Genomic DNA, 16,579 nt, shown 5'->3' with positions numbered 1-16,579 from the left:
AAAGCTGAAGATAGCCCGGACATAACTTGGTCTTCAACAGTCAGACAGCAGAAAGATGCACGGGGTCTGGCAGAGAGAGAGAGAGATGCACAACCTGCAGAACTGAGGCTTAGCAGAGCCGTCTGCCATGAGCGTAGCTGGCAACAGGGCGGAGGAGTAAGGCGAGTGGACAGTCAGAGAGCTAGGATCCAGCTCATGTGGTACCACAAAAATCCCACAGGCAGTTCTGAAGGTAATCCAGTGTAAGTCACAGTCACGACTGCTATGCCAAAAATAAGAAATCTCCATTGCCTCCAGGTGCTGCAGAAAGTACAGCCTGTGTAACTTCTGACCCCTATGCATGTCCTTGTTAATTACTGCTGTTGATACGACTCTTACATGAGAATTCCTTTCCTTTGCAAAATTGTATCATGCTTTTCTGTATTTTCCGTGAATAGTGGTTTTAAAATTGCAGCTGGCAAATGTGCATTCATTTTTATAACAGAGTGTATATTCGATCCAAAGTGCACATTAAGTGTCATATCAGATTGGCACTCAGTCTTTGCATTTAACATTTTGTTTTTATTTTCTGTACTGATTCCCGAGACTACCTTTAGGGCAGGGCTTCCCAAACTTTTAGCCAATGTGACCCCATTTTAGCATTTGAAAATTCACACTACCCCAGAGGACAACCAAACCTAACCAGCAGGGGTGTAGTTCATCTCCAGCAATCCCTCCTCACCAATCCTGCTCTCCAACCATTCCCCTCTCTCAACCTCCATCCCCCTCCAGTGGGCCTCTCAACCTCTGCCCCTCCTACATCCCCCAGTCCTCTCCCCTTCCCAGCCTCTCGCTCACCCACTCCAGCTTTTTACATCCTCCACACCTCCAAGCCTTTTTGTAACCCCAATTGATCATCTGTCATCCCCTCCCTCTCTCGTTTCTCACATCCCCCTCCCCAGTTGATTCTCTCACCCCTAGCTCCTCTCTTGCATCCCTTCTCACCTTCCACAGCTAATCCCTCTCCCACTGATCCAACCTTCAAACCCTTCCTGTATCTGACCCCTCCCTGCAAACAGCCCCCATCCACCCTTCCCCTTGTCTAGGATCAGCAGCAGCATTTTCCTTTGGGCTGCAGGCGATAAGTGGGTGACAGCCAGAGGGAAGAGAGGGCAGGCTGATGACAGGGGCATCATTTTTCTCTTAGGTAAGGTCAGTGATGGGAGAGGATAGAGGAGTGACAACCTGCACAGCTCTGTCCTCGCTCTGCCCACTCTTCCCCAGTGGCCGCTCCAGTGCCTGATGTTGATCTGCAACTGGCAGCGGCGTCAGTAATGAAAGTCAGCACAGGATCTGTGAGCCTGCAGTGGCCCCAGTCCCTGCTCACACGTGGCTTCCTGTTAATGTGGAAACTCAAGCGAGGGCAGGACCTGAGCGTGCACGCTAGCGCAAAGATCCCCTGCTGATTTCCACTACTTCTGCTGCTGGTGATGTCTGGAGAGGACTCCCTTTGAGGCATTTATGACCCCGGCTGGAAGTTCTGTGACCTCATTTGGGGTCCCGACCCACAGTTTGGGAAGCTCTGCTCTAGGGTGTTTGTAATGCTCTTACAGTTCAGGAATTCAGCTAGTCAGTATGTGGTGTCTTCCTTTCTGTCTGACAGCAGTTACCTTTCTCTGGTTACAGGAATCCCGCAGGTCACAGAACTGGAACCACTGGCTGCACTGGCTGGATCCCTTTGCAAGGGCCTCTGGTGGGGGAAGAAGAGAGAAGAGCACAGATCAAGTAAGAGCCATGACAGCATCTCAGGCAGCCACAAATGGGCAGAGCAGGGGCAGCACACGGTCCTTTTCTAACCACATCCTCCATGTTTTTATTGTAAGCCAGAAGCTTAAGATACTGTTCTTGCTCTGACTAGTAAAGATGAATTAAATTGCAAAGGGGAGGACCCCTGTTCACTCTCTGTTTGAAGTAAAAAAAAAAATATCAGAGAAGAGCAGTAAAGGCAAATGGTGACATGTGAATTACTTGGCAGTACCTTGTTGGTCGAGACAGAGAGAGACCAATGCAAATGCTTTCCTTTGAAGCCTACAGAAGTCCTTATCACCTATGCAAATGTTAAATTACCCTCTGGCACCACTACAAGAGTGTGTGGGGGGCACGGCTAGAAGCCAGTGGTATTATCTCCTAAACTGCAGTGACACCAAGTGGACCTTGCTACAATTGCTAGGATTAAATAGATACTTCCGCAGAAGGAAAATTTTGAGTTGAATGGACCTATGGCAGTTCTTGGAATCAGATAATCCCGGACCCGAGTCAATGAGGGGCAGGAGATTGACTGCTAATTAACTTTTTTAATTAGGTAAAAAAGAAAGGTTGTCTTTTGTGTAGAGCCAGACAGGCAGAGCGAGGAAAAGACAGAAGGACATAGCAATGATGGTGAGGTTCCTACTCCAGCCACATGGCTGCTACCATAAAGGAAAGAGCAGTTGCAGACAGATGGGAGCGTTCCTCATAGCCATAGTAATTATAAAGCAATGCTGAGAAAGCAGTGGTTTGTTATTTTGTAGTGAGGGAAAAGAATGTGAGTTTCAAGTATTTTCTGACCTTTTGTTTCATTTATAGCTAGAAGAACAGTATTTAGAAAGCATCGGCATACATTCAGTATCAGGATGACTTAGTTGCAGGGAAATTCAGATTTGTCACAATTTTATATAGAATAGAGAGGGAATTTATATATATATATATATATATATATTTATTTATTTATTTTTTTTTTTTTTTGTGAGAACTGTGACTTCCAATCTTCTGCAGTTGAACTGAGCACAGGATTTCAAGCATCTGCATAGGCTTTATCAAGCACACAGTGGAGCAGCTTGTCTAAAGAAAAGGAAAACAGAAGTCACGTGAGACTTATCTGAGAACTTATGTTATTTTTCTGGCCAGAATTTAGTTGGGATTTTGAAGAATTTTGCAAGTGAACTGAACTGAGATACAGAGCAGGGCTAGTGATTTTTCTTTTATATCTTGCAACCTGATTTTCCCCCCTTTTCCATGTTAATAAAACGTTCTTTCTCTTTTTTTTTTTACTATACAGCCATTTGTCAGTGTTTGCTGTAGAGTATAAGGATCTTAATGCGCTGTGTAACTGTGCATGCACTGATTTTATATGCAGTACTTGCTGTAGCTACATAAATTGGGTTTTATGTTAGCACTTATTGCTCTATTGTCGGCTCCAGCCTCTCCTCCCCATGCCTGGGAGACCCTTTGGCTGTGTGGGCGCATTACATGTGTCTGTCCCTAAACACACAGCTGAGAGGTGGAGTTAGTTTTGTGGCCCCTCCCGCAGATGGGGAGAGATTTACATTGTGTTCTGTGTTCCTATGATGACGACAGATTCACGGTGCTGACCGTGGGTTGCCCGGGCCTTACATGTGCCACTCATCCTTAGGAAGAAAGCCGCACGCTCTTTGCCCTGCTGAGTACTTCCAGCGGCAACCCAGAGGGCACTAATAGCCTGCGTTAATTAACATGCGTCCTGCCAGTGCTCCCCTGTATTCCCTCAGAAGAGGAGTTCAAGAGCATCCCCTGCTTGTCTCCCCCCTTACAGCCTTATTTATTTTTAACCATTTTCTTTTTATAAGAAATTTCCAAAGTCTCTTTTGCCCTGCATGTTTGTCCTGATTAGACTGTAAGCTCTCCCGGGCAGGGACCGTGCCTTACATGTTTTTGCGCACACAGGCAGACGCACGCAGTCATCGAGAAACGCACGCCGGTCCTTCGCCTGCGGCATCTTTCCGGTGATCTGGCTTTGCTGCGCTGCACGGTTCATAGTTTCCTTATAGTGCACACCTGAGGAGACTTTTATTATAAGCACGCGGCAGGTCTCTGTGACGGGTGCCTCTTGGGCTGCCGCAGGCTGCTTAGCTCTGAAGAACTGAAAACCATTAATACAAGCGTAACCCCTGGTTACTGCCCTTTTAAGCTTCAGGGAGATAAATGACACCGTTCCTGGCTAAGGCCTCCCCTCTCTCCCCCGTCTTGCAGGCTTTCATTAGACAGTAACCTAAGATTGAGTGCTGTAGGCCTTTCCAGGGCAGTAATGAGTGCGGGAGTTACTGAAAACTCAACAAAAGGCAGAAGTACTGTTAAGTGCCATCTGTTTTCTATATCTACGCCAGCTGAAAAGTGACATCCTTCCTTGTAAGGGTCGGCATTAAATGCTCTCTCTGCTCTCCTGTGGGCTGAAATGTTTGCTGCATGTGGCTTGTGAATAAAGCCGGAGAGCCCTGGAGCCTCATTCAGGGTGCAGAGCACTGCACTGTTTTTATTCGACTGCACTGCGCGGAGACACGAGGGGGGTGCCCTGTGCAGAAAGCCGAGCACCTGAGCTCGCAGGCAGCGTGCTGGCCTCGGGCGAACCACTGGTCTGACGTGGCCCCTGCAGCAGAAGGCACTCGGCGCCTTCAGATACATGAATTAGCTGCAAGCAGAGCCGCCCCTATCATGGGGCAAAATGGTGGTGACTGCCCTGGGCCCTGGCTCCACATGTGGGCAGGTTTCCGTGTGCTGCCCACCCGTGGCCCGCTGCTTTCATGTGGTACCACCCTAGCACCGGCAGCCTCTCTCGACGCCTGCTCTGTCCCCTGGTGTGATCCCCCCCACCGGCAGCGCTTCTCACCTGCCCTCGCCTCCTCCTCCTCTGCCGCCTTCCGTCTGAACCAGGCAGGGACCTGCCAGCCCCCGCCAGGGATGGATTTAGGACGTTGCCTCTCCCGGGCTCTCGCCTCCTGCCAGTGGGCTGTTCTCTTCTGAATGAGACTCAGCTGAACTGGAAAGTGGCAAACCTTAGCCAGCCTGCCGCCCTAGGCACAGACGTGATGGGAGCCTGCTGACAACCCCAGAGCTGAGCCCCATCCACTCAGCCCTCACTTAGAAGCCAGCAGGACACAGGTAAGAAGCAAGACTGGGGGGGGGGGAGCAGGTCTGACCTACAGACCCGAGGGAGAAGATCCGTGCCAGCAGGGAAGGAGGAGGAGGAGGACTGCACTGGATGGGGAGGGAGGAATGTACTGGGTGGAGAAGTGCAGGGGGGGAGGGGAGGCCCTGATGAGGCTGATTTGACCCCCAGGACCCGCTCACCTCCCTCCTAGAGTCAGCACTGACCACACGACTGCCCCTTATTTCATTCTTATTCTAGTTCAGTTTGGGGGGGGGGGAAGAAAACAAATATTAAGCGCCTGATTCGCAGAGGCTTTTCTTCCTCAGTGATTCCAGCCCTGAAGTTCCCTTCCCTTGCTCAGTCCTCGGTGCCACCGCTGATCGGGTCTACAGCGCCACTCAATGTGCACCCAGCACCCTGCGGATACGCAGAAGAGACAGTCCCTGCTTCCTGGAGCTTACAGCCAGGTCAAACCACACAGAAAAGACAAATAGGCTTCAGAAAATGTATTTATTTGTTACAGTAAGCACATGAAACACCCCCCCTCACAAGAGACAGATTAGGGGAACAGTAGCATGAGAAAAAAAGGAGGACAATACCGTTCTGCAACATGAGCCGCCAGCCAGGAAATCGAAAAGATGGCCGGACCTCTTACTGTGAAGGTACTTAAGTGATCATTGAACAGATTAGTCAGACATTCAGGTAGGGGGTTTGCATGTCACAGCCCCCTGGACTTCTGCTGGTAAGTTTTGTAGGAAATATCACCAAAAATCAGAGGATTCAAACTCCTAAATTACAGAACCATGACTGCAAAAGGGATTTATAAGAGAAATGTACTAGAAAACAGTCCTAGGAAGCAAACAGATTTTCATCCTAACAAGGGTATTCAGACACGTGGGTACCGAGCTCCCAGACAAGAGCAGGGATTAGCCAGGCAGGCTGGAGGAGCATGCATGTGGTCTCTCTCTGTGGTCCTGCCTGGCTGAGAGAAAGTGACCCATACAGGGTCAAACAACAAATAAAGCAAAAGCCAGACTGGTTAACAGCACATGACTGGCCATAAGCTTAGTGGAGTTAAAATCACTGAAAGCTGAGACTGTAGAGGGCCAGAACCACTGAACACCAAAACAGCCAAAAGCCTAGCGGAGCTGTAAACCCAAGCCAGGGAAAACCTTCCTACTGAGGGAGAAGAACTGAAGGACAGCAGCAGGCCCGGAAGTGGCATGTCCCCCCCCCCTTGAGTGAGGACACCCCAGTGGCAGATCTGGAGATCAAGCAGTCCCCCTTGATCAAGGGGACCCTAGTGGCAGACTGGGCGGTGGAGTTGGGTTCCCCCAGGAGGATGCACACCCCAGCAGCAGATTAGGAGGTAGAGTTGGGTCCCCCAGGAGGGTGCGGACCCCAGCGTTGGCATGGACCTTTCATCGGAGTGTTACAAAACAGCTGATGAACAGAATAACATCCAACAATTAAAAAATCATAACAATTATTAAAACATGTCCAAATATCAATAAAATATTTCAAAACAGCAGACATTGCATAATACCCAATAATTAAAATGGCAGTCAATCAAGAAAAATACATTTAAAAAGCCACCTTTACTTACCCTCTCCAACAACTCTCCTACTCCTTTCCCTTGCAGGCCAATAGCACTCACCAGAAGCAGCAAGGGCTGCTGAAGCTCTGTCCTCACAGTCCTCTTCCTTAGTGCCCACAACCAGTCACTCATACACACACACACACCGCAATTAGACCTGACAACTAGTCTATCTCTCACAACAACAGTCATCTTACTGTCCAGTCTCTCACACATACCAGTTAATTCCCTGTCCAGTCTCTTTCTCTCACACACTAGTCATCTTCCCGACCAGTCTCTCTCTCTCTCTCATAGAAACACATCACTTCCCTGACCAGTCTCTCTTTCAATCACACACATGCTCTCTCACTTACACACAAGCTCTCAATCACACACAAATGTTCACACTCCCATTCTACCACACTCACACAAAATCTCAACCACTCATCCAGGCACCCATTTTCCACACACACAAGCTCTCACCCAGACACCCATTCTACCACACACATAAGCTCTCACCCACACATTCATTCACATCCACACTCACGCATCCAGGCACCCATTCACATCCACGCACAAGCTCTCACTCACTTAACCCATACACAATCTCTCACTCAAGCACCTAGGCTCCCATTCACACCTACACAAACACCCACAGCCAGGTTCCCATTCCCGCATGTATGCACTGGGCCTCACCACCAAACCTCTTCTTCCTTCGCTGCTTGGATGGGCTCCAGTTCTGCCGTGGATTTACTCCAGCAGGCCTTTTTTTCACCGCCACGGGGATGGGCTCCCGTGGCGGCATTGCTTCAGCAAGGTTTGGGTTTCCTCTTCGCCACCATGGGGCTGAGCTCCTGTGGCGGCCTTGCTTTGGCGGGGTCAGTTTTCCTCTTCGCCGCCACAGGCATGAGCTCCAGTGGTGGCCTTGCTTCGTTGGGATTGGGCTTCTTTGCCCGCCACGGGGATGATCTCCCATGGCGGCCTTGCTTCGGCGGGGTCAGGCTTCTTCGCCACCACCAGCATGGACACTGCCACTCCCCCCAGCAAGCTTCAAGCCACCCTACCCCCAGGCTATGGGATGCCCCTTCTTCCTGCCCCACCAGCCAATCAGAGACTTCCTCCCTTCATCCTATTCCCACTGGCAGGAAGAAGGGAGGAGGCTTCTGATTGGGCAGCGGGAGCAGGAAAAAGGGAGAAGGGAAGCACAACTGGGGCAGTGGGACACTGGGAGCCGTGACACACCTGTGTGTTGTGACACACTGGTGTGTGACTGGAAGGGCCGTTTGGTCCTTTTCTGCCGTCATTTCTATGTTTCTAGGTGACATCTTGCTCCTGTTACTTTAGAAGTAATTGTATGACATTGTTGATTTGAGTTTTTTTGCTTTTCCTAACCAGCCTAGAAATCGCCATTCTTTGAGTTTTTTAATCCTTTTTTTTTTTTTTTAATTCTGGCTTTTTAAACAATAAATGTCGACCACAGTAAGACAGGGCAGGCCATCCTAGACCCTGAACAAAGCTGTAATGAAGGAATGCCAGTAGGACCCAAACTTATATATCTCTACACGTACATACACATTTATAATATACCCCCAGGGAGGTGCGGAAAAGTTTTCCCACAATCGACAGCAGCAGCAGCGTGAATTACAGCAAGGAAAGGCGCAGAGCTGCTGAAGCTTTAAGGAAGTGAATCATTCCCAGGATGGCCAGTCAATAATCCACAAGAGTGAGCTTGCTGAGGTCAGAGAGGTGCTGAGGGATTCTGTCGCTTTGCTGGGAGAGTTCATACATTGGCAGCGCTCTGATCATGGATATGTCCCAGAGCACTGCCGTGCAGTCTTGGAGTCCAGCCTGCGAGGATGGGGTTTCTGCTCCTTCAGCGCTGACGAGGCTTCTCCTGCTACCTCTGGGGAGATGAGAGCCAGAGCAGCAAAATCTGATACAGCGGGGGAAAAGGCAGAAAGTGCCAGATGAGGTTTCAGGTGAGACGAACTCACCAGCGATGGCTCGACCTGTCCGTACACTCCAGACGCTCTACAGGTCACCTTCACGCCTTGAGAGCTTGCTTGGCTGATGCTGCAGTATTATCGCCTGGAGCACAGTCATTTTGCTTACAACAACACAACCCAGGTCATGGTGCACCTTAAATCAATACCTGTCCAGTACTTGTAGAATAAGCCCCCTCTAGTGGTCAGAGGACAGAATGGCAACTACTGCTACAACTGACCATTTCTATAGTGCTACTAGACGAATGCAGTGCTGTAAGGTTACCCAGAAGAGACAGGACCCCCTCGGTAGAGCTTACAATCTAGCCAAGACACACAGACAAGACAAATATGAGGCTTGAGGAAATGCTTTTTTAAAAAATAAAATGGATAAAGCCAACAAGATTGTGATGAGGAGAAGCAGGGTAAAGATTCAGAATAAGGTGTTTTTTAGGCTTTATTTGAATACGGCCAGAAAGAGCATGAGACACCGACTCAGGAAGTCTCTTCCAAGCTTATGGCGCACCAAGATGGAGGAGAAGGACATACAGTAGATAAGAGTGACTTGTCTGATAAATGGAGGTCATGAGAATTGAGTGTAGGGAGACATAAGAGAGGAGGGGTAATGAAGAGTTGCAGAGTGAAATCGTCGGCTCAATGTGCTGCAGCAGTCAAAAAAAGCAAACAGAATGTTAGGCATTATTAGGAAGGGAATGGTTAATAGAACGGAAAATGTCATAATGCCTCTGTATCGCTCCATGGTGAGACCACACCTTGAATACTGTGTACAATTCTGGTCGCCGCATCTCAAAAAAGATATAATTGCAATGGAGAAGGTACAGAGAAGGGCAACCAAAATGATAAAGGGAATGGAACAGCTCCCCTATGAGGAAAGACTAAAGAGGTTAGGGCTGTTCAGCTTGGAGAAGAGACGACTGAGGGGGGATATGATAGAGGTGTTTAAAATCATGAGAGGTCTAGAACGGGTAGATGTGAATTGGTTATTTACTCCATGAAGTTAGCATGTGGCACATTTAAAACTAATCAGAGAAAGTTCTTTTTCATTCAACGCACAATTAAATTCTGGGATTTGTTGCCAGAGGATGTGGTTAGTGCAGTTAGTGTAGCTGGGTTTAAAAAAGGATTGGATAAGTTCTTGGAGGAGAAGTCCATTATCTGCTTTTAATTAAGTTGACTTAGAAAATAGCCACTGCCATTAGCAATGGTTACATGGAATAGACTTAGTTGTTGGGTACTTGCCAGGTTCTTATGGCCTGGATTGGCCACTGTTGGAAACAGGATGCTGGGCTTGATGGACCCTTGGTCTGACCCAGAATGGCAATTTCTTATGCTCTTATGTTCTTATGAGAAACTGCCTGGAGAAGAATTAACAGAAAGAAACATTATTCTGGGTTCCCCACTGACCTGAGAGATTGAAGAATAACAGCACAGGCTGTAGGAACATAAAGCTTTGCAAGGACTTGTTAGTGCTGGCAACAATGAGCAGTATCTGGGTGAGAATACAGAAGCAGAACTGCGATATGGGAACTGTTTTTTTTTATTTCTGACTGGGGAGATCTGGAAGGTGGATACAGAGAGATGGACCCTGATTTGGAGAGGATGTGTTTTTCTTGTTGAAGTTTAATATTCCTAATCCTGTAAATGAGAGACTTACGGTAGTTCCCCACCCTGAGACGGTTGCCCCATGGCTTCCCGGGACTGGGAAGGTGACCCCTTGCAGTTACAGACTGATTGGGAAAAGTGAATTGCAATGAATGAATGAAGGGTTAGCAACTCACAGATTAATATGGCTGCTCAGTTTTCTCTCTCCCACCCTAGGAAATTGCTCCTAAAATTTGATAGAAAGCGGCCTAAATATTGAGAGAAGCAGGGTACTTGTGAGCCTCATATGTAGGGCTGAGCTGGAGAGACACGCCTGGCACTAAACGTGCGAGGAGGAGCGGGGCCTGGCTGGCCCGGTGCAAGGTCAGGGGTGAGATGCAGTCAGCAGGGAGGAGGGTTTGGGCAGTGATTGTTGGCAGCCGGCGGTGGAGACCTAGGCCCGGGCTGCTTAGTGCTGAGGAAGCCGCCTGGAAGGAAGGGTAAGGAGACCTCCGTGCGCCGGTCCTCCGGGGAGATGAAGAAGGCGCTGAGTTCATTATCCCCCGCGGCAGACGGGCCTGTGTGAGAGCTGGAGCACGAGAAGCGGCAACGGCTCCTTCCTTGTGGATGAAAGCACGTCTGGCAGCAGGTAAGGACAATTAGGCCCATCCAGTCTGCCCAGTTTCATTCTTGGCGCAGCGTTGTTCTCCGGATCTTCCCTTCTTTACCACCGGCAGAAACACGACGACTTGAGCCAGTAACTGGCAACTGCTGTGTCCAGAGGCAGCGCCCTCAGCACGGAGCCGGGAGAGCAAGATGAAGGGAGGATCCTGCAATATTAAGCTGGAAATACCAGACCGGTACAGACTATGCCCCCTGCCAGTGGCACTTAGGCCATGCAGACCTGGTAGAGTCAGCCGATTCCTTGCATCCTGACGCGCCTTCCCTGGAAGTCCTGACCCGGACGTTTCCTTCACTTGGAACCTCTGACTCAGACCCCGTGATCCTACCTCTGTGCTTGCCTTTCCCTCGGCCTAGAACTTCTGACCCGGGCCTTGCCTCCACCTGGAGCTTCTGATCCTAACCTTGGCTCCGATGGGAAAGCCTTAAGCCTGGTCCTCACGTCTCTAAGATTACAGATCCACTGCCTACCGCTTGGTCAGACCTCTCAGACTGTACTAGTCAAAGTGAAATGGAAGAGGCCATCTCACCCGACTTAATGAATGAACTGTTTGGAGCTGATCCACAACCTCCAAGGGCCAAATCCAACATCTGCAGCAGCAAGCAGGGTGGTCTGCAGGGATGCTTCTCAAACCCACCACCAGTAACCCCAGCAGTTAGCACCCCCCCCCCTCCCTACGCCCGAAGCATGACTGCTCATGCCTAAGAAATCTGGAAAAACCGGTACGGTAGGCGTTTCAGGGGTCTGTCCACCAGTGCTGCTTGATATTTCGACTCCAGCCACAAAGATACGCTGCAGAAACCAGCAAGATGGGGACGATGGTCAGCCAGTTCACGAAGGACACTTTCAGAGGGACCACACTCCTGCTGGAGAAGAACAGCCCGATGGGTGATCATCTCGAGAAGTTTGCGGAAGCCATGGCTCAGGCTTTTGGAGAATCTGATCACATCCAAGTGGTGGAGACCCAGCTGAGGCAGGGCTGATGAACGTGGCTGGATGCACTGCAGTGAATGTAGCATGGAGTAAGGCGGCCGTGCAGTCCTACTTCTGATCAAAGGCAAGCTAGCCAGAGGGGAATCCTCTGCGGATGTCATGTCAGTGCCTTTGTTGCTCTTTCTATCCAAATTGATTGGCTCCTATTGGACTGTAGGAGAGAGAAGGCACTAGACCCCACTATGAACAAAGTGAGCTCCAGTGGGAGGGAAATTCCCTCAGAACCGGTGATGATTGAAATGACCAGAGGGCACCTCACTCACCCTGAGGGGGAGAAACTAAGGAAATTTTTTCAGAAAGTCTACGATGCAAACAATTTAAAGAACAAGTAGCTGAGAATGAAAGGAACAGAGGCGCAATGTCAGCATTCTGGGGCTGAGGGTTGTGGTGCTTACAGAGACCTCCTCAGGGTTCCCCACCAGACGGCCCTGAGTTAGGAGAGAGGGGCATGGAGCTTGGGCCGAGTCACTTTTCCCTCTGCTGCCTCAGACTGTGAGCCCCCGGGGGACTGGGAAATGCCGACAGGCGGAAGAGAAATCAGTCAGTGATAATGAACGCTCTCTGCATCCTGCTGTCCCCCTGCAGAGCTGGGACGGAGATGTCCTGCCTGCTTGGGCAGTCTTCAGATCTGAGCTCCGTCTCAGTGAGCTTTGAGATTTTTCCTCAGGAAATCCTTCCCCCGGGAGTAGGGAAGGCCCCGCTGGTCGCATTTCACAGGCCAGGGATGGCAGCACCGTGATGTCTCGCTGCAAACGCTTCCCCGTTTGGGGTCTGAGAGGGGGACTTTGTTTTCCTGATTTCTCGGGGGGGGGGGGGGGGTTACCTTTCTGCCACCTTTCCTGCCCAGGGCAGGGAAACAGAAAAGCAGCAGAGAGGAAGATGTGGAGCAGGAGGCTTTGTAAAATATTTGGGAGACTCCCGCCAGAGCCTCCCCCTAGGGAAAAAAAAGGAGGAGAGTGGAATTTGGAGAAGGAGGGTTTTTGGGAGAAGAATACATGGACATCTCGGCCCCCCTCCCCGTCCGCTTGGGATGGGTCCAAGCCCTGGAGGGTACCCAGGACCCAGGCACAGAGAAGAGAAACCGCCTTGGGGAGTAACAGGAATGCAGTGAGATACCAACATGTAAGATGCCAGATCAGTAAAGTTATTTTTGGAGCACCCGGTCAGCATGTCCCGCCCCCTCATCCTGCCCCTACCCTTCAGTTACCACCGTCACACCCGGAGGAAAGGTTTTCACCCCTGAGCCTCGGGCCTTGGAGGTTCAGCCTCCGCCACCGTCGCAGAATCCGGGTCGCAGGGCTGAATGCACTCTGTGACTGTGCTTAGGGACTTAGCCCAAGGACTGAGTGTGACCACCCCCTCCACATTTTGGCCAAAACCCTGAAGCAGGGGGTACATGCTGAGTAGCGGGTCAAAGACATTATCCAAGATGTTTTACCTGAAGGCCCAAGTGATACAGAACAAGTACCCAGCGTAACGTGGGAAAGGAAAGGCCAAGGCGATAAGACACAAAGGGGCGGATTTTAAGAGCCCTGCTCGCCTAAATCCGCCCAAATCCGGGCGGATTTAGGCGAGCAGGACCCTGCGCGCCGGTGAGCCTATTTTACATAGGCTCACCGGCGCGCGCAGACCCCGGGACTCGCGTAAGTCCCGGGGTTCTCCGAGGGGGGGCGTGTCAGGGGCGTGTCGGGGGCGGGCCCGTACCGCGCGGTGTTTAGGGGGCGTGCCGGGAGCGTTTCGGGGGCAGACCCAGAGGCGTGGTTACGGCCCGGGGCGGCCCGGGGGTGTGGCCGCCCCGGGCCGCCCCCAGGTTGCGTCCCGGCGCGCAGGAGGCCCGCTGACGCGCGGGGATTTACGTCTCCCTCCGGGAGGCGTAAATCCCCCGACAAAGGTAAGGGGGGGGTTTAGACAGGGCCGGGGGGTGGGTTAGGTAGGGGAAGGGAGGGGAAGGTGAGGGGAGGGCAAAAGGAAGTTCCCTCCGAGGCCGCTCCGATTTCGGAGCGGCCTTGGAGGGAATGGGGGTAGGCTGCGCGGCTCGGCGCGCGCCGGCTATACAGAATTGATAGCCTTGCGCGCGCCGATCCAGGATTTTAGTGGATACGCGCGGCTCCGCGCGTATCCACTAAAATCCAGCGTACTTTTGCTTGCGCCTGATGCGCCAGCAAAAGTAGGCCTATTCGCATAGTTTGAAAATCTACCCCAAAGTTTGAAAATCTACCCCAAAGAGAGCAGGACCTCTGGCTTTGCACTCCGCCCCGGGGAGAAGAGGCCTCTGACCTCTCACTCAGTCCCTGAGCTCCAGAAACAGGAGATGGGTCCCTGATGTGGAAGACCTGGAAGCTCTCTTCAGGGATAGTCCCTTTGCTAGAGGTAAAACAGAGCGGGGACCCAGCCCGGATGGCAAGAAACCTTCCCTTGCGCGAGCCTGTTCTAACATCCGCCTGCACGCGCGCACAAAAGCCGCGAAAGCCCTGGCGGGAAACACGCCCGGGGCATCTGCTCGCGCCACCTCTGAAGATTACGCGCGCGCCAGGGGTATTTTAAACGATGGGCGTGTACCCGCGCGCACGATAGAAGATCGCGGCGTGTCTCCCCTCGCACGCCGAGTCGCGCGTTTATGGGCGCGCGTGCGTCCCTTTGAAAATTATCCAGTTAGGACCTGACATCCGCAGCTCTGTGCTAGGGATTCTCCTTTCTGCAGACCTGGACCTTTCTAATCTCACTCCTGCCGCCCTTTGGTATCTACCCCGATGAAGAGGAGAAGGAAAAACCCAGCAACAAATGCAAACGTGCAAATACGAATGGAATCTCCTATTTAGGGAAAGGTTTTATTAAAAAAAACAAAACCAAAAACCCATCTTGTGTTCTCAGTTCAGCTGCATCCAGGCACTGACGGCCTCAGGTCTCGCCGTTTCCACAGCTCATGGGAAATCCTCATGCACTGCAGGTCCCTATCATGGGGACCCATCCTCAACCACTTCCTTCTTGTGAATGATTTGTTCCCTGGGCAGTAAAAAACAACTTTTTCCAATTATTCCACCAGTTTGTGCAGTTGATATTGAGGTCTTCAAGGCCCCTCTGGTTCTTCACCCTGCAAGCCCCGCCACTTGACCCCTAACCCTCAGGCTGTGCTGAAAGCCCTAAAACCGGGGATCTCCAGACTCGCCCGTCATCAGGACCAGCAGTAAAGTTACGCGGCTGAGACGCCCAGGCGCGCCGCGCTCAGCTTCTTTAAAAGTCGGGCTTACACACGAAGGTCTCGGCCCCGCCCAGGCCCCGCCCCTTATCCTTTCCGCACGCACTGCTACCTGCGCGCGCACGTCGTGGCTTCGTAAAATTCGCGCGGCCCGCAAACATGCGTGCGTGGCCCTTTCTGCGCAAGCAGTGCTTTTCAAATCTGCCTCCCAGTGAGCTTCCTCTGACGCGTCTGAGCTTCCCCAGAGAAATCGTGGATTGTCTTCCAATATATTTTGTTTTCTTCTCTGTATGGACTGTGGTATTAAGCAGAGGTGGAGGCCTGGGACGAGAAGCAGGCGGTATCCCGCTGCGTTTTACAGGGGAGGCTCCACTCTTTTCCAATCCCATTAGCTCCCGAGTTTTGCAAGGGCCACATTCTAACCACTGCTGCTGACATTTTGCCCTTTCAGGGGGCTCTAGCCCTTTGCACTTGGTCCACAAATTCAACCGGTGCAGGCAGGCCAAGTCGTGAGTCAAGGAGCATTGTTACATTTTCTTATTCAAATTCTGAGCTGAAGAGGAGAGTTTTAGCTCTGGAAAGCAGGTCAAGAAATCCAATAGAAAGGATTCACCCGACATCAGTGGCATAGCGAGGGGGAGGGGGGGGGGTAATGCCCCCGGGGCGCCAGGCAGCTCCTGCTGTCCTCCAATCCGCACGCCCGATCGGCTGCGGTCAGTGACTCTGCACCAGCTGACAGTCTGCCCAGCGCTGACTGGCTGCTTGGGGGGGGGGGGGGTAATGCCCCCGGGGCGCCAGGCAGCTCCTGCTGTCCTCCAATCCGCACGCCCGATCGGCTGCGGTCAGTGACTCTGCACCAGCTGACAGTCTGCCCAGCGCTGACTGGCTGCTTGGGGGGGGGGTAATACCCCCGGGGCGCCAGGCAGCTCCTGCTGTCCTCCAATCCGCACGCCCGATCGGCTGCGGTCAGTGACTCTGCACCAGCTGACAGTCTGCCCAGCGCTGACTGGCTGCTTGGGGGGGGGGGGGGTAATGCCCCCGGGGCGCCAGGCAGCTCCTGCTGTCCTCCAATCCGCACGCCCGATCGGCTGCGGTCAGTGACTCTGCACCAGCTGACAGTCTGCCCAGCGCTGACTGGCTGCTTGGGGGGGGGGGGTAATGCCCCCGGGGCGCCAGGCAGCTCCTGCTGTCCTCCAATCCGCACGCCCGATCGGCTGCGGTCAGTGACTCTGCACCAGCTGACAGTCTGCCCAGCGCTGACTGGCTGCTTGGGGGGGGGGTAATACCCCCGGGGCGCCAGGCAGCACCTGCTGTCCTCCAATCCGCACGCCCGATCGGCTGCGGTCAGTGACTCTGCACCAGCTGACAGTCTGCCCAGCGCTGACTGGCTGCTGGGGGGGGGGGGGGGGTAATGCCCCCGGGGCGCCAGGCAGCTCCTGCTGTCCTCCAATCCGCACGCCCGATCGGCTGCGGTCAGTGACTCTGCACCAGCTGACAGTCTGCCCAGCGCTGACTGGCTGCTGGGGGGGGGGGTGTGGGGCTGAGGGCGCTGCCTGCAGGGGGTGTAGGAAGGACGCTGAGCAGTGCGGACCCTCGCTGCGTGCTACGCCTGCTCCTCGTCTCAGCG

Source organism: Rhinatrema bivittatum, chromosome 3, assembly GCF_901001135.1.
Source record: "Rhinatrema bivittatum chromosome 3, aRhiBiv1.1, whole genome shotgun sequence".
In the NCBI taxonomy this organism is placed as follows: Eukaryota; Metazoa; Chordata; class Amphibia; order Gymnophiona; family Rhinatrematidae; genus Rhinatrema; species Rhinatrema bivittatum.
Note: the sequence above shows the minus strand (reverse complement) of the source record.